Below are 25,324 nucleotides of genomic sequence, written 5' to 3' on the forward strand. Positions count from 1 at the left end.
GCTGTGTCTCTATGGACATTTAAAATGTGTTTTCTTTTGTTTGGGTGAGGTTTACTTTACCGCTGCCTGGTTGTTATAAGAATGGAGTATATCCAGTCATTTGTTTCTAAAAGAATGTGGTTATTAGCTATGTCCTTGGACTTTAACATCAGCTATAAAAACAATGGCTGAGTATACCAGAGTCCATGCAATAAAACTTGAACCTGGGTTCATACAGGGTATTTTAGTGACCCTTCTTCCTACGAAGAGAAACATACATGAGAGAGATTCTCTTCCCTTTAAGCAGTGGGAGGAACTGATCCTAGCTCAGCTTGTACAGGGCGCCATATAGTGAAAAGCCAGTGGGACCAGGTATTAGAAGACCTTGTGAGTGAAACTTACGCTGGCATTTAAGACCTTCTTCATCAATTGGTGTTTCTGAACTGTGGTGTTGTAGAAGACTCTTGAGAGTCCCTTGAGCTGCAAGGAGATCAAACCAGTCAATCCTAAAGGAAATCACTCTTGAGTATTCATTGGAAGAACTGATGCTGAAGCTGAAGCTCCAATACTTTGGCCACCTGATGAGAAGAACTGACTCACTGGTAAAGCCCCTGATGCTGGGAAAGACTGAACGTGGGAGGAGAAGGGGAGGACAGAGGACGAGATGGTTGGATGGCATCACCGACTTGATGGACATGAGTTTGAGCAGGCTCTGGGAGTTGGTGATGGACAGGGAAGTCTGGCATGCTGCAGTCCATGGGGTTGCAGAGTCGGACACGACTAAGCGACTGAACTGAACTGAATTTCTTCACCAAGAACTCCCTTTATTACTTTCTTTTTCCTTGGCCACATCTTTGAAAGATTAGGTCTATCAAACACAATGTTTCCAAGGTAGAAAATTAAATCTTTGTGCCATTTTTTTCCTTCATAAATGATCTATATTTAATCCAATGAATATTTCAGACAGATGACCATGTTACCATAATGAGCAGTTTTAAAACAACGAAAGTTGATGTTGTAATTCTCTTAGACAGCTTGACTGAGGGTGAATCTGTGATTTCCATTAAGTCTCTGGACATAGTAAAAATAACTAAAGCTCAAGGCCCAAGGTTGGGAACCATTGGATTACTGTATCTGAACGTCAGTTTTCTCATCTTCAAAATGGGGGAAAATAGCCTCAAGGTTGTTATAAAAATTAAAATTAAATCACATGTGTTAAAGAACTATACAAGAGCCTAGAGATCAACATAAATTATGTACAAGAAATTGTGGGAATATAAACCTTGAATTTCTGAATGTAAAAAAACATTCGTTTCATAGGAAGATAATACATGTGTCAAAAATCTTTTTGATTTTTCACTTGGCTGTGCTAAGACTATCAACATGGAAATCCATTCTTACTCGAACTTAAAAATAGGTGAACACTCTCAAACCATTTTCTGAGCTAAACAGATAATCCCTTTAATCTAAGATTGTCATGTTTTGAGTAGACATGGATTTCCCAGGTGGTGCCAGTGGTAAAGAACCTACCTGCCAATGCAGGAGATATAAGAGACCTGAGTTCGATCCCTGGGTGGGGAAGATCCGCTGGAGAAGGAAATGGCAGTCCACTCCAGTGTTCTTGCTTTGAAAATCCCATGGACAGAGGAGCCTGGTGGGCTACAATCTATGGGGTCAAAGAGTCAGACACGACTGAAGCAGCTGAGCACAAGGACACTACTTAGGCATGTTTCCAGGAAAGAATCGTTGGTTTGGTGGCTATAGTAAACATATTTGCCAAACCCACTATCCATTATTTTTTTTTGGAAATGGCTTCATCCATCATCTTTGTGAACAGTCATGTTTGTGCTAATCACACTTGTTGGCAACAGACAAGTGGACCAGGAGTGAATACTCACCAAGAAGGACAAACTGAGCCCATCAGATCTCCTCCAGAATGTGTGGCAAAAAAGTAAAAAAGGTAATGCGTAACATAATTCATGGAGAGTAAGAATTAAGAGACTGCAAAGAAGCAAGTTTGCAGAGATGAAGGGAGAACTGACTGTGGCAGAGGAAAGCGGGGGGGGGGGGGGGGCGGGGGGGGGGGAAGGGACAGCTTGACCCGCTCCACCCTTTAGGGTGTAAGCCCCGCCTACATTTCCTGCTCTTGTTTTCTGGAACGTCCCGTCATATCTTTTTTTCAATAAGTCCTCTCTTTCTTTTAGGTTTTTTGTGTGTGGCTTGGTTCATTCCAAGCCTGTGTGCCCCACCTAAGAGGTGTCACTGTTAATTTTTAATGTAAGCTGGAGACCCTTCCCCCCCCGCCCTCCATCGCCTAAAATATAGAGATGTTTCAATGCCAAAAGGCATTCAAGTTAGTAATTAAACATGGAGAGGAGAGAGCCGCTTCGTTCCTTCCTTTAACCACGGGCTCGCCCCCCTCCCCCAACTTCTTCCTCTGGAAGGTGCATGAGTGGTGTGGAGAGGGGGCGAGAGTGCGGCTGCGTCTCCTTTTCCCGGGTCCCATCACCAGCGGGATATGGGGCTAACTAGCAAGTGACCCAGACGACGAATTCCATTTCCCAGCAAACACATCTCCTCTGGCCCCGAGAGATTCTGATTTTATTTAAATCCTGCTCAGAATTAAATCCCAGCAACATGAAGCTGAAAAGGAGAGCTGGGTGTGAAGTGGAGAGGGAAGCGGGTTCCTACCTTGATCTATCCTAGTGCGGGGGGGCTTGCAGCGGGAGACGCTGAGTGTTGGTGAGGGGAGGAGGCAGGGGGCAGCCTTGGTGGGGGTGCAGACCCCTGGGGGGAGAAGCCAGAAAGCTTGGGGATTTTACTGTGTTTGGTCCCCTTTCTGGACACATCTGCCTCTGAGTCACCTGCCGGTGAAGCTAGGTCAGGATGCAGATTATGTGATGAAAGAAAGTCATAACCGATTCAGAAGGCTTTGGGAATTTTAAGCAATCTTAAATGTTGAAATGTTTCTCTGGACCGACTTGCCAATAGATCCTTAAAGATGAATTCATCTTAAAAATTCCTTTTCGGTCTTAATGAGAAGAGAGCAAGCTTTAAAGGCATCTGCTCAGTTTTAGCATCTTCTCCTTCCTGGTCTATTGCCCACTCACTTTCCTAAGGCTCTCTCCCATTTTCTAAAGCTTCCAGTTGCTCCTGAAATCATACACACCCTTCATAAAATTCAGGGATGGGACTTTCCTGGTGGTCCATTGACTGGGACACTGAGCTCCCAGTATGGGGAGGGGGGTTCTGGGTTCAATCCCTGGTCGGGGAACTGGATCCTGCATGCTGTATATTAAAGATCCCATGTGCTACAACTGAGACCCGGTGCTGCCTAAATAATTAAATAAATATTTGCAAAAAAAAAATCAAGAATATATCCCTGAAGTCATTCCCATCTAGGCACAAAGGACTGATGAAGTTATAAGTGAAAATACTTCCTGAACAATGCATTTTAAAATAAGGCAAAACTGACTAGAGACTCATTCTCCAAGTTTGAGAATTAAGGCATCAGCAGCTTGCAGGATGACCTGGAGAGGGTAGCAGGGATCTCATGAGGTTAATTTGAGGGGCTGCACTTGTTCCAATGCCACCACATCTGGGCAAACATCTGGTTACACTGGGACGTATCTGGCAAAAAGAATGAGAGTGACCAAGAATCGTAGGAAATTCACTCCTTAGATCCTCACTCCCTCTCCACTCCCAGGTTACCCATCATCTCAAGATCTCTCCAGAATTCCTCAGTGATCCCTAAAGGAAGAAACAAAATCTCTGGAAAACTTCAGTATCAGATAAGCTCTGGAAAAATCATTAACAGACGGATTTAGAATGCCGAACAAAGCCCACGAGTCATATTAAAACGTCTTGTTGATGTTCGTCAACTTAAAAAAAGTTAAAGACCATTGATTTTGAAGGAAAGGTTCTTAGCAATACCTGGTTTTTCTTCTCCCTGTTCATGGGCCCAGCGATTTCATCCCCTCCAAATCTTTCCCCATCCATATCCGTGCAGCCATCACTTCCACCCACCACCCTCAGGAACACACAGGGTCTCCTTATGCCAAAATCAAAGCAAGGATTGAGTTGGCCAAAAAGTTCGTTTGGATTTTTCCAGATGATATGGAAAGGCCCAAATGAACTTTTTGGCCATTCCAATAGACTGCTAAGAATCCATTTGCAGTTTGAAGTTAAGATGAGGCAAAGAAGACTACAGGGAGAAAATGATCTAGTAATTCACACGCACAATTAAAAGAGTGATTCACAAAGTGCTCAATCTGCTCTCCAGTTTTGTTTTGTTTTATTTGATGCACTAAAGCAGAATCTGTTTCTAAAAGAAAATAAGTCAGGTCTTTTCAATACATACTTTCTCCCATATTGTTATTGTTGTTTAGTCACTGAGTTGTGTCTGACTCTTTGTGACCCTATAGACTGTAGCCCGCCAGGCTCCTCTGTCCATGGGATTCTCCTGGCAAGAATACTGGAGTGGGTTGCCATTCCCTTCTCCAGGGGATCTTCTCGATCCAGGAATCGAACCCATGTCTCCTGCAATGGCAGGTGGATTCTTTACCACTGAGCCACCAGGGGAGCATAATTACAAGTATTCAAAAATGAAGTCTATCCCTGCAAAACTGAAAAGTCTATCACTGTAGTTACTGGTGGGAGAGGCAACTTTCTTGTTCAAACACAAGTAAAATAACCCTTTGCATCATGATTCTTCCTGAAGAGACTTGCTCTCATACTCTGAACACACCTCCAACTGACTTAATAGCATCTGAGCCAGGAAAGTTCACTTCCTCTTTAGGGCAAATGTGATGTGAGCTCGTGATGTGAACTCAGGAGGAACAGTTTCCAAGGGCAGGATGTTGTCTAAGGGAGGATCATTGTCAAGCCACGGAGAAACGGATTTTGTTGTTCATTTACATGATGTTCAGGGCTCTTGAGCCTCAGTTTCTCCATTGTTGTACTTGTATTAAAAAAAAAAAAAAGTAGGGCTTCCCAGATGGCGCTAGTGTTAAAGAACCCTCCTGCAATAGAGGAGACATAAGGGATGCAGGTTCAATCCCTGGGTTGGGAAGATCCCCTGGAGAAAGGAATGGCTACCCACTCCAGTATTCTTGTCTGGGAAATCCCATGGACAGAGAAGCCTGGTGGGCTGTGGTCCATAGGGTCACAAAAAGTCAGATACGACTGAAGTGACTTAGCATGCACTTGTACAAAAAATAAGGCTATTTGCGCTTTCTTTTGTGATAGAGTTGGCTGCACCCACCCAAGTAAAGGCAGGGCCACAGCACGCAGCCCCTCTTGGGACACACGCTGTGCTTTATTTACCGATAACACAAGTGATAGTGAGCTAATGCGATCCTTCTGTATATGGTCCACACTCTGGTCCTCTCAATACTCAGCTGGTTTTCTTCTCTTCGCTTCCGCATCCCTCATTGCTCAAATTGTTCTAACAGGGAAAATCTAGACAACAAAGAGGGGAAACTCTAATGTCATCATGTTTGGCACCACGACCACTAACCACTGTGAAAACCTTTTATAAAAAGGCTATTATTCCACTTATAATCTGCTCTCATGCTGGCTTTTAACTAACTGGAGGAGTAGCTGCACTAAGGTGGAAAGGTTTGTGACCCATCTGTTGAGTGTATAATTTCCTTTTCATTGGCTAGCACAGCCCAATAAAAAAATATTATTAGGTGCACTAACTCAATCAGCAAACAAATGACAGGCAGATGGCCTTCAAAAACAATACAGACCATGAATGCCACAGAGCTGGCCACCAAGTGGGCCCCAGCTTCCAGGCAGCCTTTGTCTGAGAACACTCCACTGGGTTAAGTGATGCAAAATACAGCAGAAAGAGAGAGAAGCTGTGTGTAAATGAGGGAGAAGTTAACGGCCTCTGAAGTGCTCTGTGAAAGGCTATGATAATTCTACTGGGGAAAAGAGAGAGAAAAAAAGGCATCCTACTTAAATCATGTATTTTTGTGATGGTGCTGAAATCCAAAAGATCATTTTCACATGACACGTCAGTTTTAAATCCCTATTGTAGGCAGATTTTTTTTTTTTTCTCAAAAGGGCCCTTTATCAGATAGAATTTTCTCAAGTTACGTTTTAGCTGAGTGATACAATTTGGTGAGTATAAATTTCTGTATGAGAGAATTTTACTGGCTGAATAAAAGGCAGGAAGACAGATGAAAGAGAGAGTAGGAAGGAAGGGAGGGAGGGAGGGAGGAAGGGAAAAAGAAAGAGGGACTTCTCTGGTGGTCCAGTGGTTAAGACTCCTTGCCTCCACTGCGGGGGATGCGGGTTTGATCCCTGGTCAGAAAACTAAGATCCCACAGGCTGGGCTGCTCAGCCAAAAAAAAAAAAAGGAAGAGAAAGAGAGAAAGGGAAGAAAGGAAGGGAAGAAAGAAAGAAAAGAAAGAGACTTAGCTTTTAAATATTTTGAAAGATAGGTGCGGTCAGAAACTGGCTTTGGTAATTTCAAAGAGAATTTAGCACATGACAGACCTGCACACAATAACCTCCAGACTGTATCCTGTCTTTCAGATGAAAGATGTCCGCAACCAGTGAATATTTTAAAAGTTTTTTCCTTGGACAAATTATGCAAGTTTGTAGCAAAGAAAAAAAGTGAGAAGTACAGAAAGGTCATCCAACATCAGAAAACAATCACTGAAATTTCACCACCCGGAATAACCCTGCTGATAATGTACAATCTATCCCTCCCAGGACTTTAAAAATATGCTTTACTTACATATTTGAAAATATGTTTTACATTCTATTTTTACTTAGCTTGATATCAAAGTTCTTTATAATTATTATTTCAAACAGCTGCATATTTCACTGTTTGTATGGGACATAATTTTTTTCATATCTTAGAGAGACAATAACCTGTGTGTCTTGCTAGCTTTATAAATTTGGGAGATTAATATAACCTCTGAGCCTTGATTATTTGTAAATGGACACAATGAAAACACCTATAGCATTATTTTGCTGTGGACATTGAATCAGATTGGAGAAGGAAATGGCAACCCACTCCAGTATTCTTGCCTGGAGAATCCCATGGACAGAGGAGCCTGGCAGGCTACAGTCCATGGGGTTACAAAGAGTCAGACATGACTGAGTGACTAACACACAGTTTAGTGTTAGTCATTAACACTAAATATATTAGTACTAGTATTTATATTTGCCTGGTACATAGTAAGCAATCAATAAAATGTGTTAGTCACTGAGTCGTGTCCAACTCTTTGCGACTCCATATACTGTAGCCCGCCAGGTTCTGCTGTCCATGGGATTCTCTAGGCAAGAATACTGGAGTGGGTTGCCATTTCCTTCTCGAGGGAATTTTCCCACATGAGGAGTTGAACCCGGGTCTCCTGCCTTGCAGGCAGATTCTTTACTGACTGACCTATGAGAGAAGCCCAAGCACTCAATAAAAGTTATAAAATAATGATACATAAGAATTTTTATTCACATTTCAGATGATTGCCTTAAGACATTTCTAGATTTGAAATTAAGGACAAAATATCTGAACATTCATATGATCTTAATACATACCGTAAACTTCTTCTACATATGTGTATGGTAATTTATATCCCATCAGTAATAGATGAGTAACCCTTGCCTACAATTGAAATCCTTTTTTTAAAACTTTAATTAATAGGTCAAAATATGGTGTCTCATTACTCATTAAATTTGGAGTTTTTACCAAGGGAAACCAATGAAAGCTGCTTTCTTTTATTTTCTTTTTGGCTGTACCATGCAGCATGCTAGATTTATCCAACCAGGGGTCAAAACTGCACCCACTGTGGGGTTCTTTAATTTAAATTTTTCTCAATGTTTATTAACTATTTACATTTTTTCTTTTTTGAGTGAGTTGGTAAAATTTCTATTTGTACCTTTTGCTGTCTGGGTCATTTTAATTCTTCATTCCAAATCACTGAGACACACTTAAAACAACTCCCCAGTGTTTATTTCAGTGTTAACTCTGCTTTGCCATCATCTCACACTACAGTGGCTGAACCAGCACTCTCTACGTTTTTGTGTGTGTTTTGTTGTTTATCACTATTATATAACTTTTGTTTTCTTTTTTGTTCAGTTCAGTCACTCAGTCATGTCCGACTCTTTGCGACCCCGTGGACTGCAGCATGCCAGGCTTCCCTGTCCATCCACAACTCCCAGAGCTTGCTCAAACTCATGTCCATTGAGTCGGTGATGCCATCCAACCATCTCATCCTCTGCTGTCCCCTTCTCCTCCTGCCTTCAGTCTTTCCCAGCATCAGGGTCTGTTCCAATGAGTCCATTCTTTGCATTGGGTGGCCATAGTATTGGAGTTTCAGCTTCAGCATCAGTCCTTCCAATGAATATTCAGGACTGATTTCCTTTAGGATGGACTGATTGGATCTCCTTGTAGCCCAAGGGACTCTTAAGAGTCTTCTCCAACACCGCAGTTCAAAACATCAATTCTCTGGCACTCAGCTTTCTTTATGGTCCAACTCTCACATCCATACACAACTACTGCAAAAACCATAGCCTTGACTAGACGGACCTTTGTTGGCAAAGTAATGTCTCTGTTTGTTAATTTGCTGTCTAGGTAGGTCATAGCATTTCTTCCAAGGAGCAATTTTAATTTCATGGCTGTAGTCATCATCTGCGTTTCTTTTTTGTGTCCTAATTCTATTTTTAATTTAAATTTATTTTTAATTGGAGGATAATTGCTTTACAATATTGTGTTGCTTTCCGCTGTATATCAACATGAATCAGCCATAGGTGTATATGTCCCCTCCTGAGCCTCCCTCCTACCTCCCACCCCATCCCCCGCCCCACTCTATGTTGTCACAGGGCACCTGATTTGAGCTCCCTATGTCATATGGCAAATTTCCATTGGTTATCTAATTTTACATATGGCAGTGTATATGTTTCAAGGCTCTCAATTCATCCAACCCTCTCCTTCTCCCACTGTGTCCACAGTCTGTTCTCTCTGTCTGTATCTCCATTGCTGCCCTGCAAATAGGCTCATCAGTACCATCTTTCTAGATTCTATATATGCGTGTTAACATATGATATTTTCTCTTTCTGACCTGCTTCACTGTATATTACAGGCTCTAGCTTCATCCATCTCACTAGAACTGACTCAAATTTGTTCCTTATTGTGCTTGAGTAATATTCCATTGTGTATATGTACCACAGCTTCTTTATCGATTCATCTGTCAATGGACATCTAGGTTGCTTCCATGTCCTAGCTATTGTAAGCAGTGCTGTGATGAACACTGGGGTACGTGTCTTTTTCAATTATAGTTTCTCCAGAATATATGCCCAGTAGTGGAATCTGCCGGCAGTGCAGGAGATCTGGGTTCAATCCCTGGGTTGGGAAGATCCCCTGGAGAAGGAAATGGCAACCCACTCCAGTATCCTTGCCTGGAAAATTTCATGGACACAGGAGCCTGGTGGGCTGTAGTCCATGGGGCCGCAAACAGTCAGGCACGACTGAACAAGTAACACAGTGGGATTATTGGATCATATGGTAGTTTTATTCTTAGTTTTTAAAGTAAGCTCCATACTATTTTCTATAGTGACTATATCAATTTACATTCCCACCAACAGTGTAAGAAGGTTCCTTTTTCTCCACACCTTCTCCAGTGTTTATTGTTTATAGATTTTTTGATGATGACCCTCTTGACCATTTTGGTTTTGATTTGCATTTCTCCAATAATGAGCCATGTTGAGCATCTTTTCATGTGTTTCTTAGCCATCTGTATGTTTTCTTTAGAGAAATATCTGTTTAGGTCTTCTGCCCACTTTTTGATTGGGTTGTTTGTTTTTCTGGTATTGAATTGCATGAGCTGCTTTTATATTTTGGAGATTAATCCTTTGTCAGTTCTTTCATTTGCTATTATTTTCTCCCATTCTGAGAGTTGCTTTTTCACTTTGTTTATAGTTTCCTTCCCTGTGAAAAAGCTTTTAAGCTTAATTAGGTCCCATTTGTTTATTTTTGTTTTTATTTCCATTATTATGGAAGATGGGTCATAGAGGATCTTCCTGTGATTGATGTCAAAGAGTGTTCTGCCTACGTTTATGTCTAAGAGTTCTATATTTTTTGGTCTTACATTTAGTTCTTTAATCCATTTTGAGTTTATTTTTGTGAATAGTGTTAGGACATGTTCTAATTTCATTCTTTTGCATTCTGTTGCATTACATGCAACAGTCCGGTTTTCCCAGCATCACTTATTGAAGAGACTATCTTTTCTCCTTTGTATGTTCTTGCCTCCTTTGTCAAAGATAAGGTGCCCATAGGTGCTTGAGTTTATCTCTGGGCTTTCTATCTTGTTGCATTGGACTGCATTTCTGTTTTTGTGTCATACCATACTGTCTTGATGACGGTAGCTTTATAGTACAGTCTGAAGTCAGGAAGGTTATTTCCTCTAGCTCCATTCTTGTTTCTCAAGATTGTTTTGGCTATTCGGGGTCTTTTGTACCCCATACTCCATCCAAGGTATTAGGGCCCAAGAAATACATTCCCCTTCATGAGTTCAACTTTTAAAGGGAAAAGCTACAGATGGGATGCTTCCATGGGAAAGACAGATGGCTGCCAAGAGACCTCCCAGAATGTAAATGTCCATGCCTATGGTCTGGCAACAGTAGTCTGCAGTTTTCCATCATAGTGACTAATGGCAGAATTTTGATTGACCAGTTATCAATTAGCTTCACTTGTTCAAATCCACTGATTCCCTAGCATCTATTAGCTTATCTGCCATGAACTATTAGCCATTATCACAGATCTCTTGGTTCTGGTGTCCTGCCAACCACTCTGGCCTCACTTCCCATTAGGATAATTCACCATGCCTAAGGCAATGGCAATCCACTCCAGTACTCTTGCCTGGAAAATCCCATGGACGAAGGAGCCTGGTAGGCTGCAGTCCATGGGGTCGCTAAGAGTTGGGCACGACTGAGCGACTTCACTTTCACTTTTCGCTTTCATGCATTGGAGAAGGAAATGGCAACCCACTCCAGTGTTCTTGCCTGGAGAATCCCAGGGACGGTGGAGCCTGATGGGCTGCCGTCTATGGGGTCGGACAGAGTCGGACACGACTAAAGCGACTTAGCAGCAGCAGCAGCAAGGTGATTAAATGTTGTCATTGGTTTTCTGCATTTTACAGAGCTCCATTTTATGGAGCATCTTTTAAAAGCTATGCTTTCAGTGTTCTTTGCTGTTCAATTTTCCTCACAGTTAGATCCTGAATCTGATCTCCAGTGGCTAAAGAAGACATGGTCTCCTTAATCAACACCATCAAGGCCCTCTGATGTTCATACAAGGCCTATTATTTTTTTCTTTTCAGAGCTTTTAATGGAGCTAATATATGCCACCAACTACATCACCCTTATTGGAAAAGGAAATAGCAACCCACTCCAGTATTCTTGCCTGGAGAATTCCATGGACAGAGGAGCCTGATGGGCTACTGGTACAAATCCACTGATTCCCTATCATCTGTTAATTTAACACACACAAGCTCACACCACCCTTATGGTACTATAGCCCCTTTAACATTTCAGTGCCACAGCCTTAAATAAACCTGCATGTCATCTCCATCAACTAGACATTACTGTCTCGGTCATTGTGGTGTTGCAACATGTTACATCACTCACATACAAGCAGCAACTGGGTTTCTGCTATAGTCTGATTGGTGAGGAATACAGCTCAAAATCCCATCCTGCAGGTTAGCATTCTAGAAACTCTCCTACTACCAACTATCTCCTAAGGTCCCCTGCAAGCAGAGCCTAACACAGGTTGAGAATGTGATTCCACAGATACGATATCTTACAGTGAGTGGACAGGGAAGCAAGTCCACCCAAGGATATGTTACTGCATTGGCCACTACTAGAGGTTTTTGGTTCTCAATTCTAAGAGACAATTTGAGGAGTCATAAAATGTGTCTCCAGTCAGTCAGCCTAGATGATGAAATGGGGGAACATGTATCCCATTTCTTGTTGGCCAAGGGAGGCCCCAGAGGTATGAAAGCCCTCACACTTGCAGGCTGTGTAAGCACAAGGGTGAGCAGCTTCCTGTGGGGATCAGAGAAGCCTGGGGTCACCTCCTTCACTAGAATAAAACCCAAGAGAAAGTGAACAGCTGCCTTATCTTCTTTAATCAAATGGCATCTACTGTCTCCATACTGGGGTTGGTCAGGAAAAAGTTAAAAGTATTACCTAGGCTTGAATTGTATGCTGATTAGGTAAAATCTATTTATAAAAATCTGACCTACTTTTTCCTGATCTAGGTTTTGTCATGATAGGAGTGTTCTTTTCATCACAAAAGGCTCAGCATTGCCATGAAGACTTGCACCACCCTTGACTGTGTGCGCTTTTTCAGTAAATTTCTGGTTATCCTTTGAAAATGTCCAACTGAAAAAGCTTTTAGATGCTCCCTGGGGGCATAGCGGTTAAGAATCTGGTTGCCAATGCAGGGAATATGGGTTGGATTCCCAGTCTGAGAAGATCCCACATGCCATAGGGACACAGCTACTGAGCCTGTGTGGCCAGAGCCCACAACAAGAGAAGGCGCAAGAGGAGAAGCCTGTGCACCGCAGCTAGAGAAAGCCGTGTGCAGCAACAAAGATCAAGAGCAGCTAAAACTAAATAAATCAAGAAATTAATTATAAAAAAGAAAATCTTTCAGCCCAAATTTAGAAGGTTGTCTTTCAAAACAAGAAGCTGCTCTGCTTCCTCCAGATGTGTATTCCACTAAAAGCTTCAAGTCAGGGAGCATCCTTCCCTTTCTTTCTTTTAGCCTTTTCTCTTCTCAACCTTCCAGCTCTTACTAAATAAGTTCTAACACTCAGGAACATGTATCCTTTTAGCATCTCAAGCTGAAATGAGACTGTTGAGATAAAATGTAAGTCATCATTGCTCACATCTAAGTCTCTATTAATTTTTAAAGCAACTATACTCCAATAAAAATAAATTAAAAAATAAAGTTCATACCAGAAATTATCGGGGAATGAAAAATTATTCGGAAAGGCAATAGTAATAGAGGGAAGGAATGTGCTTGATTAGAGTATACCAGGCAGCTCAGTGGTAAGGAATCCACCTGTCAGTGCAGCAGCTGCAGAAGACACGGGTTCTATCCCTGGGTCGGGAAGATCCCCTGGAGTAGGAAATGGCAACCCACTCCAGGATTCTTGCCTGGGAAATTCCATGGACAGACGAGCCTGGCGGGCTACAGTCCATGGGGTCACAGAGTCAGACATGACTGAGCACATGTGGAACATTGCAAAAATATTTTTAAATGTTGTACAAAACTCAACCTTAAATCTTATTAGATATTGCTTTGATATTAGATATTACTTAGATAATATTTAGATATTACCCAGTCCAATAATCTAGATCTGATATTACCCTCTTTTTTAATCTGGGTAGGAAAACTGGATTACAGGACATTACCCATCTCATAAAATTGTGTGCAAGGAACTTGGAAAAAACAGGAATCATACTTATTAAAGCTGAAACTGGACATTGATGAAAAAATAAAAATAAAAAGTACATATCTATTACTAAAATGTGCACATGGAAACCATCATCTTTAATTCCAAGATTTTATAAGAACCAATTTGGGGACTGTCAAGACAGTCATCTGGAGAAGGAGAAAATGAAAGGGGCCCGAGAGACAGCACTGCGAAGTTCGGGTGTGCAGAGCCAGCAATGAGCCTGACGCCTCTGAGCGTTAACACATGGTCCCTCCATCCAAGGTCTGTATATGCAACTCAGCTGCCGGACTGACAGAAGATTTGGGGTTGTTAACACACACTTCATTAAAATACCAGCTAAAATCCAAGTTCGAAATCCCACAGTTTGTGTTAGTTGATAAAACTCAATTGCTTCTAATTACTGTTAGTGCAGCTTTAAAATAATATTTTGTTGTAATAAAGGATTCAATATGACAAGTGAGGGTTGGCCCGCTGAACTGGAAACCCCGGGCCAGAGGGAATATATGCATACACAGCATTCCCTGCTCTGCCTGACTTGTTTCTCTAAAAATTTTCTAAGCATTCAACAGAGAAAAAGTGACCAGTCTTCAAATGGGTTTTGAAAGGGTGAGGACAGCTCAAACACGGGATGTGATTTGCATCTCTGATTAGTCACTGCAGCTTAGGGAATGCTGAGTTGAAACGAGACAGGCAGAGTGATGGTTTTCCAGTGCTTTTCTGGAAACAGACCACAACTAACCAACATCCTCTTCTTCCAGCGCACCCCCACCATCCCTTCATAAAAGGCTGTCAAGATTGGCAGACTTTAAAATAAAGCATCTTTGCACACTGAAGTGTTAGTTGCTCAGTCCTGTCCAACTCTTTGTGACCCAAGGACTGTAGCCCACCAGGCTCCTCTGTCTAAGAGATTCTCCAGGCAAGAACACTGGAGTAGGTTGCCATACCCTCCTGCAGGAGATCTTTCCTATCCAGGGGTCAAACCTAAGTCTCTTACGTCTCCTGCATTAGACATGGATTTTTTACTTCTGCGCCACTGTGGAAGCCCCCAAACTGGGATTACATGCGTAATATTGTTTAATGACTTTCTCTACAAGCCCCAAAGGATGGACAACTCTCTTGTCCTGTCTTTCTACAGCCATATTCAAAGTGCATGAGGCATAGCAATTGACTTCTTAAATAAATGATAGCAAATATCATAAAAGTGAAGTGATGTTTACAAGTACTGCAAAGAATGAATGAGATACTGATATGGAGACATTGGCTCGAGGCAAGGTAAAATGGTGAAATAGATCTCATTCGACCAGGAAGAAAGCCAGATCTTCTCATCTTATTGACAGATACCTCTGAGGAGGCTATAACACTCTTTTGGGGAAGCTCAGATATATCTATAGATAGATAGATAGACAGATAGATATTGACCAATTGTTCTTTATGAGGAAAGACAGTCCTACTTTTCAGTGTCTTGTCCCACCTGAACAAATGTCCCAAATTGGCCCATATCTTCAATATCTCTATTCTGTCCAGGAACTTATGATGATTTGACCCATACACAGTCGTAAATCCCATCTTAACTCTGAGCCCTCACATGATACTTTAGAAATATATCTCAAAGATGAATCTTCTCCTTCAACCTTCTAGCAAGGAGAGCAAACCAGTCAATCCTACAGGAAATCAATCCTGAATATTCATTGGAAGGGCTGATCCTAAAGCTCCAATACTTTTGGCCACCTGATACAAAGTGCCAACTAATTGGAAAAGACCCTGATGCTGAGAAAGGCTGAAGGCAGGAGGAGAAGGGAGTGACAGAGGATGAGATGGTTCGATGGCATCATTGACTCAATGGGTGTAAGTTTGAGCAAACTCTGGGAGATGGTGAAGGACAGGGAAGCCTGGCATGCTGCAGTCCATGGGGTTGCAAAGAGCCAGACACAGCTAAGCCACTAAACAACAACAACCACCTTCTAGCAGTTAAGAATAAAAACAATCATGGCAGACTTTCCTGGTGGTACAGTGGATGAGAATCCACCTGCCAATGCAGAGATCATGGTCTGATCCCTGATCCAAGAAGATTCCACATGCTATAGAGCAACTAAGCCTGCACTCTGAAACTACTGACCCCGTGTGCTGCAACTACTGAATCACTTATGCCTAGAGCCCATGCTCTGCAACAAGGGAAGCCACTGTAATGAGAAACCTGCACACTGCAATGAAGAGTAGCCCTCACTTGCTGTAACTAGAGAAAGCCAGAGCATAGCAGCAAAGACTCAACACAGCCAAAAATAAATAAAAGCAACCATGACAAGTAATATTCATGACAATGAAGGTAAGTGTAAAGGCGAAGTCGTATCCTTTGGCTGACCTGTATCCATTCTACTTCTTGACATCTTTGGTGGAAACCATAGTTCTCCAGGAATCTGCAGGGATTCTCTGCACTCTCCTGGCTAAGCTATTCAGTTGCCCAGTTCCTGGAATTTGAATCTTAAAGTAACAGTAAAGCAGAAAATGGCTTCAGCCATTCTACAAAATGCACTGTGGAAAAACTACTAGAGAATGCCACCTGCTTAGACCTCTGCTTCCCACCTGAGAATTCCTTCCATCCCTGGATCAGGGTCTCCTCTTTTAGCCTGCCAGCTGTTCAATATTCTTCCAATAAACAGTCTTTTTATGTAAGCAGCCAATTTGTTCCTATTAGTTTCAACCAAAGTAACAGCCAAATTATCCTGACTGATTCATGATGATGGCGATATGATGATGAAAACAAATGCCTCATTCGTAGAACTCTTCTTTACCAAAGCTCAAGAAGTCTAAGATTACCAGAATCATTTATTCAGATGGCTTCTCTGAAATTAAGGTGTGAGATCTTAAATCAGTTCTCAGTGGTACTTGTTCAACATACAAAACACTAATACGCTAGACACATCTACAAAGACTGATATTATGATTTAATCTAATCTCTAATATTTTGCCTTATATTATTTTGGGCTTCCCTGATGGCACAGACAGCAAAAACTCTGCATGAGATTAGCGAAACCTGGGTTTGATCCCTGGGTCGGGGAGATACCCTGGTGAAGGGAAACTATCCATTCTAATATTCTTGTCTGGAGAATTCCATGGACAGAGAAACCCCGGTGGGCTACAGTCCAGCTATTATTTTAACTTTTATAAGTGTTTATTGGATCAAAGAATATATTTTTTATCAAAATATCTCACTAAGGAACTCTTTTAATATTCATGTTGCAAATGTTTCCCTATTTAAATATTTGAAAGTTCTGTGAAAGATTTCTGTATAAAAAGTCAACAACCTTTATCAGTCAAGTAGCTCAGTTGAGTCCAATTCTTTGCGACCCCATCCACTGCAGCATGCCAAGCTTCCCTGTCCATCACCAGCTCCCAAAGTTTGCTCAAATTCATGTCCACCGATTTGATGATGCCATCCAACCATCTCATTCTCTGTTGCCCCCTTCTCTTCCTGCCCTCAATCTTTCCCAGCATCAGAGTCTTTTCCAATGAGTCTGTTCTTTGCATCAGGTGGCCAGTATACTGAAGCTTCAGCGTCAGCCCTTCCAATGAATATTCAGTACTGATTTCTCAGTGTATTGAAGCTTCAGTGTCAACCCTTCCAATGAATATTCAGTACTGATTTCTCAGAACTGAGATCAGGATGGACTGATTTGATCTCCTTTCAGTCCAAGGGACTCTAAAGAGTCTTCTCCAACATCACAGTTCAAAAGCATCAATTCTTTGGTGCTCAGCTTTCTTTATAGTTCAAATCTCACTTCCATACATGAGTACTGGAAAAGTCATAGCTTTGACTATATGGACATTTGACAGTAAAGTAATGTCTCTGCTTTTTAATATGCTGTCTAGGTTGGTCATAGCTTTTTCTCCAAGGAGCAAGTCTCTTTTAATTTCATGGCTGCAGTCACCATCTGCAGTGATTTTGGAGCCCAAGAAAATAAAATCTGTCACTTTCCATTGTTTCCCCGTCTAACTGCCATGAAGTGATGGGACTGGATGCCAAGATCTTAGTTTTTCGAATGTTGAGTTTTAAAACAACTTTTTCACTCTCCTCTTTCACTTTCATCAAGAGGCTCTTTAGTTCCTCTTCACTTTCTGCCATAAGGATGGTGTCATCTGCATATTTGAGGTTATTGATATTTCTCCCAGCAATCTTGATTCCAGCTTCTGCTTCATCCAGTCTGGCATTTGGCAGGATGTACTCTGCATGTAAGTTAAATAAACAGGGTGACAATATATACAGGAACCTGTCCATCGTTCTATGTCCAGTTCTAACTGTTGCTTCTTGACCTGCATACAGATTTCTCAGGAGGCAGGTAAGGTGGTCTGATACTCCCATCTCTTTAAGAATTTTCCACAGCTTGTCCTGATCCACACAGTCAAAGGCTTTAGCATAGTCAATGAAGCAGAAGCAGATGTTTTTCTTGAACTCTCTTGCTTTTTCAATGATCCAATGGATGTTAGCAATTTGACCTCTGGTTCCTCTGCCTTTTCTAAATCCAGCTTAAACATCTGGAAGTTCTCGGTTCACATACTGTTGGGGCCTCACTTGGAGAATTTTGAGCATTACTTTGCTAGCATGTGAGATGAGTGCAACTGTGAGGTAGTTTGAGCATTCTTTGGCATTGCCTTTCTTTCGGATTGGAATGAAAACAGATCTTTTCCAGTCCTGTGACCACTGCTGAGTTTTCCAAATTTGTAGGCATATTGAATGCAGCACTTTAACAGCATCATCTTGTAGGATGATATAAACATCCTAAAATGGATATACAAAATGGATGACATGATATATAAATAGCTTTCATAATCATTGGTAATTACCATAACACTGTGCTTGCGTGTGTGCTCAGTTGCAAACTCATGTCTGATTCTTCGTGATCCAGTGGACTGTAGCCCTCCAGGCTCCTTTGTCCATGGGATTTCCCAGGGAAGAATGCTGGAGCGGGTTGCCATTTCCTTCTGTATGGGATTTTCCCACTCAGGGATCAAATCCTCGTCACCTGCATTGGCAGGCGTATCTTTTACTACGGAGCCACCAGGGAAGCCCATTGTAATGGTATTATTTCAATAACAATCATTTACATGTCAAAACCAGATAATAGCATTTTATGAGATAATGCTGTTAAGAAATATTTCTCCAAGTTAAATCTCAAATGCTTACCTATGACATTTGAAAGTGCATATTCACAAGCTGTATTAGACAGCTATGCTATATAACCAACTGCCCCAAGATTCAGTGGCTCAAGCCACAGTTATTTATTCTTGTTCATACATCTGCAGATAAGCTGAAAGCCAGCTGACCTAGGCCGCATGACTGACTCCAGCTGCATGATGAGCTGAACTTGGCTCTTCACTGTAACTTGTGCCCAGGTCTGCTCTGAAGGTGGGCCTTCTGGACCCCAGATGCTCAGAAAAAGCTCTTTGCATGGTGGTGGCAGAGGAGGAAGATGGCAAACCCATCACATGAGCACATCCCTGAATCACAGCCACTAACATTTCATTGTCCAAAGCACATCACATGGCCAAGCCCAATATTGATAGGGAAGGGAAGTATAGTCCATACACATAGGAGGACAGAAGATTGACTATTTCCTGAATAATAATCCAAACCATTACATTAACTAAGAATGCATCTGAAATACATACCTTGCTTACACAAACTCATTTTGCTGACTAGATATGATGGTACCTTATTTGATCGTGTACAAATTCAAGGGTTTCACAAGTGACATTGAAATTGGCATTTAGCTAATTGGCTGTCCACAATCTAAGGTGAGACCGTATAGCAGACCAGGGAGAAACTCAAGGCTAACACTGAAATTTCAGTTCAAAAAAACTTTGCTGCTGAAAGCCATACAGTTTTGTAACGGCGCACCTGGAAATTTAACACAAATTTTCCTGACTCAGATCCCCTGTTCTGAAGCAAGCCTGCAGTGCTCCCCAGTATCATAGCTCCATTTTGGAAACGAAAAATAGAAACATTGCAAATGACCCTATGTCGTTCCTTTTAGTGGCAGAGTAATATTCCATTGTATATACGTACCACATCTTCTCTGTCCACTCATCTGTCATGGGGCGCTAGGGTCTACCATGCAGAGTGAAGTAAGTCAGAAAGAGAAAAGAAATATCATATACTAACATATATATATGGAATCTAGGAAAATGATGTTGATGAACCTATTTCCAAGGCAGGAACAGAGAGGTGGACATAGAGAAAGGAACATGAGAACACAGGAGGCGGGGAGGGGAAGAGTAAATGAATTGGGAGATTAGGATGGACACATATACTCTACTATGTATAAAACAGCTAGCTAGTGAGAACCTCGTATGAATATGAAGCACACAGAGCTCAGCTTGGTGCTCTGTGATGACCTAGAGGGATGGGGTGGGGATGGGAGTGAGAGGGAGGTCCAAGAGGAAGCAAATATATGTATGCCTATAGCTAACTCACTTCAGTGTACCGCAGAAACTAACACAACCTTGTAAAGCCATCATATTCCAATAAAAATAAACAAATAGGAAAAAATTTACTGTGCGCCAGGCTTCATTTTATCCTTAAATCTCATGTTGTTATTGTTGTTTTGTCTCTAAGTTGTGTCAGACTCTTTTGCAACACCATGGACTGCAGACCGCCAGCCTCCTCTGTCCATGGGATTTCCAGGCGAAAATACCGGAGTGGGTTGCCATTTCTTATGAGGTCAGGGTAATTTTCCAGAATTTACAGATAAGGAAATAATTGCTTGGAAAGTTTTAAAACTTAATTTTTCTAAGGACAAGCAGGTAGAAAACCTAAATTTTGAAAGCAGCCCCATCAGAAGACAAAACTCATTCTTTTCTATCAAACTATACAAACATTTCAAAATACTCAGCAATTAAGACTGAAAGCTCATACCTGAACTCATACCTCTTGACCTAGCAATCTCTCTATTACTGTTCAAGTAACTGTATTTCCAAAACTGTAAGTTTTATTTTAATACATGGTTTAACAACTGGTCAAAATATTTGAATTTAAAACTGTCCAACACGTCCTGGTTGCCATAAATATGTGACATACTCCTTTCTTATTAATCCAACCACCTGTGCCTTTTTTCAATATTAAGAAGGATAAGCCATGCACATTATTTCAAGTGTACAGTCCTCTGGCATTAAGGGAAAATTTACAGTGAAAAGGGGAAAGAGACTTAAATGTCCATCAAAACCTTCTATTTACATGTCTCTTGTCCCCATATGTGGAACAATGCTGCCTCCTGTCACTGATGACAATAACAATAACAATAATAATATAAAATCAGGCTTTAGGAATTCTCAGTCCATAGAATTAAATCAGGATTCAACACATTAACAGTTCCTTTCAGATTACTGTATTTTGACAGACTTTGTGATGCATTCCTCAAGAGAATACCACTTTTGTAAAGCTTAGTAAGGTCAGCACTATAAATATGCCTTGTATTTTAAAGGCTTCCCAGGTGGCTCAGACTGTAAAGAATTTGCCTACAACTCAGGAGACCCAGGTTCGATCCCTGGGTTGGGAAGATCCTCTGGAGAAGGCCATGGCAACCTCTCCACTATTCTTGCCTGGAGAATTTCATGGACAGAGGAGCCTGCCAGGCTACAGTCCATGGGGTTGCAAAGAGTCAAACACGACTGAGTGACTAACACTTCTACTTTGTACTTTAAAATAGAAAACTAATCTCTTCTAGACTATTCTATGCTGAATTTACCGCAGTCTGGTTATAGAGAATGTCAAAACCAAAGAGTTGGCTATCCTTTGGTTATTGATGTGTTGCAAATTATACTGTTTGCTGACAGCATCAAAGTTAGAAAAATAGAAAAACCATCCATTATCCCAACTTGAAGTGATGGAGAAAATAATGCTACTGTATGAAATTAAAGCTACTGTATGAAATTAAAATGTTTCCCACCTTCATTGAGATATAATTTACAAATGAAAATTGAAAGCCTTTTGAGGAAGTAAACAAAATGCAATGGAAGGAAGTTCTGAGCAGGCCTCCAGAGGTCCTGTGTGCTTCGGTTCTCTCTTTTGGAGCCTTGCTCAAATGCCCAGACGACCAAGCATGGACTGGCCTGCCGGAATATGAGAGCCATGTTGGGCAGGACTCTGCCGAGTCAGCCAGCCCAGCTGAGGCCATCCGAAACTAACCACCTCCCAGTCAGCTTGGCACTGACCTTAATCATGAGGAAGCCAGCCAAGACCAGAAGAAAAATGCAGCTGAGCTCAGCACCAATTGTGGGCTTGAAGAACTGTGAACTATACAAAGACTTGTTTTGAACCACTAAGTTCTTGGGGTAGTTTGTTGTCTTCAGACAAAGTGACAAATCACAGCACAGCCTCCCCTAGATTATAAATTTCATACCTATAATGTCCACCTATGTAAATTTCTAGTACTTGGCACAGCACACAGTATGTACTTAACATATGTATGATAAATTAATTAATGGGTGAATGAAAAATATATATAGTCCCATGCATTTGACTTCTGAAAGTAATTTGATTTCTATGTGCTGTTCAGGTTTGGGGCCAACTTGTTTTTGTTGTCATTCAGTTGCTAAGTGTGTCCGACTCTTTGCCACCCAATGGACTGCAACACCCTAGGCTTCCCTGTCCTTCACTGTCTCCCAGAGTTTGCTCAAACACATGTCCATCAAGTCGGTGATGTTATCCATCTCATCCTCTGTCGTCGCCTTCTCCTCCTGCCTTCAGTCTTTCCCAGCATCAGGGGCTTTTCCAGTGAATTGGCTCTTCACATCAGGTGGCCAAAGTACTGGAGCTTCAGGTTCAGCATCAGTCCTTCCAATGAACATTCAAGGTTGATTTCCTTTAGAACGGACTGGTTGGATCTCCTTGCAGTCCAAGGGACTCTCAAGAGTCTTCTCCAGCATTAGAGTTTGAAAGCATCAATTCTTTGGTGCTCAGCTTTATTTATGGCCCAACTCTCACATCCATATGTGACTACTGGAAAAGCCGTAGCTTTGACTAGACAGATCTTTGCCAGTGAAGTGATTTCTCTACTGTTTTTAATACTCTGCCTAGGTTTGTCACAGCTTTCCTTCCAAGGAACAAGCGTCTTTAATTTCATGGCTGCAGTCACCGTCATAGTGATTTTGGGGCCAGCGTACAAGGATACATTTTGTTTCTGACCAAGCTCACTGGCTTTTATTCACTGTAAGTGTTGGAGCCAGGACTCAAGACCTGGTCTCTCTGAAAATAATAATTGGAAGAATAAATAAATAGCAGTAGTAGTAAACGAAGTGGCCGCAGAATCTAACAAAGAAATCCAGCCCTTTCATCTATACACTATGGTCTTTTCACAATCCTTTTAGATAATCACTCAGAGTTACCAGTAAAGCTGAAATAAACCAACCACAGGATATCTATCAGGACAGTTTTGATCGGCTTTTCCAAGAAGTAAGCTTGTGTTGCATCATGTAATAAATTGTTACAGAAACCTTTGTGGAAGATAAAAGGGATGCTGGCATCTGACTGAAGTTTACTGCCAGCATTCTGGAAGAATTTCAATAGGAATAGAAAGGCTGGGCAAGTGAGTCAAGTCGTTTCAGAACCATTCTTGAAGGGTAATGCCAGCATTCCAGAGGGACTTCAGTGCTCGGCTAGAGGGCAGCAGAATTATGGCTGAAGTATTCCTCATGGAGAGCTTTAACCTCATGACCGAAGTGTATTCAAAACAATTCTGCTGCGATAGTAAAAATATATATATCCATGCTGTGCATTCCCAGAAGAGCAGGCTGGCCTCCTTATTCACACGAGCCAAGAACTGAAAAAGAGCTGAGAGGGTAAACTGGTAAAGTGCTACCACTGAGATTTTTCTCTAAATACTGATTGGGGAAGCCCCATGGTTCCCAAAGATTAGAGACATTAGATATTTTATACGGTGTGTGCTGAATGAATAATTCATAGAAAAATGTCCCTCTTTGCAGGTAAGATTGCACAGTAAAGAGAAGAAAAAAAAAACCCAGATAAAATATTCAGTTCAATGTGGTCCTTCTGTCAAGCCCCTAAATTAATCCTGCATATGTACCTCATGCATCGCACTCTGCTAGGTACTGGGAGCACAGAGCAGTTGCATCTCAAGCTAACTGAGCACATGAGACCCCTGTATATTCAATAAATACCTATTTAACCTCTGCCTCTTAGGGCTTCCCAGGTGGCACAGAATCTTCCTGCCAATGCAGGAGACACAAGAGATGCAAGTTCAATCCCTGGGTCAGGAAGATCCCCTGGAGAAAGAAATGGCAAGATCACCTCCTTCAACAGGCCTTCCATGACCTTGTCTATAAAGTATACACACCCTTCTATTCCCTGTCTCAGTTTCCTTTCTGTTGTCTTCTGCTTAATGTCTCTATTCACCATTTCCAATTGTTTTATTTTATTTATTTTAAAGGCTTTCATACCAGGTGCTCTGTCCTGTTCACTATTATATATTCAGTGCTTAATACAGGGAGTACATAAGAGGTATTCAATGAAATTAATATTTCACTAAACACAATAGCTGTTTAATGAAATTGTATGATCTCAATAAATGACCCCATGACCAATACTGGCTCTTCTTCAACTAAATAAAAATAGAGTTCAATAGAGCCAATATTTTATAATAGCTGTAAATGGAGTATAACCTTTAAAAACTGTGAATCATTATACTGCATATCTATAACATATAATATTGTACATCAACTATACTTCAATTTTTAAAAGGGTGAAAAACATAGAATATATATACTGAATGGCAGAATAAAAATCTGCTTCTAGTTTTTAAAGAAGTCCATAATTCAGATTGACTAGATGACTTCTTTATTTAAATGACTAACTTTTTACTATATTAGAATAACAGATCATGAAGTGAGGGGTATAAAAGAGAGAATAGAGTTGAACTGTAAAGAAAAACAACTTCAACTACATAACTTTTGTGCTTCTTGAGAAAAAAAGAATTAAATAGATTGGCACAATTATCAAATGACAACAAACTATCATAGCGTTGGGACAGCAATCTAATAACAAAAACTATTGGTTTTGAAAATCTTGTTCTGTTTCAATATAATTGCCTTGCCATTTCCACTTGTAGGAAACAGGTCAATTTTTAAAGCAATGTTTTATTGGAGGATAGTTGCTTTACAATATTGTGCTGGTTTCCGCCATACATCAACATGAATCAGTCACAGGTATTCATATGTCCCCTCCCTTTTGAACCTCTCTCCCATCTCCCACCCCATCCCATCCCTCTAGGTTGTCACAGAGCACTAGGCTGAGCTCACTGTGTCACACTGCAAATTCCCACTGGCTATCTATTTTACACATGGTAAGGTATATGTTTCCATGCGACTTTTTCAATTCCTCATACCCTCTCCACCCCAACCGTGTCCACAAGTCTGTTCTTTATGTCTCCATCTTCATTGCTGCCCTGCAAATATGTTCATCAATATGATCTTTCTAGATCCTATACATGTACATTAATGTGCAATACTTGTCTCTATTTCTGACTTACTCTGTGCAATAAGCACCAGGTTCATGCACCTCATTAGAACTGACTCAAATGTGTTCCTTTATATAGCTGAGTAATACTCCACTGTATATATGCACCACAATTTCTGTATCCATTCATCTGTCAATGGATATCTAGGTTACTTCCATGTCCTAAGTACTGAAAACAAGCTAATTTATGACAGGTTTATTTCCAGTCAGTCCTTCTAGCTTTCCAGTACTTTTCATGTTCTGTATCATTTGATATGTATTTTCATTAAGCTTTCATGTTTTTCAAACCAAAAAAAATTCTTAACTGAGTCCAAATCTGGATTATAAATTCCTCTTCTATGCA

Source organism: Capra hircus, chromosome 6, assembly GCF_001704415.2.
Source record: "Capra hircus breed San Clemente chromosome 6, ASM170441v1, whole genome shotgun sequence".
In the NCBI taxonomy this organism is placed as follows: domain Eukaryota; kingdom Metazoa; phylum Chordata; class Mammalia; order Artiodactyla; family Bovidae; genus Capra; species Capra hircus.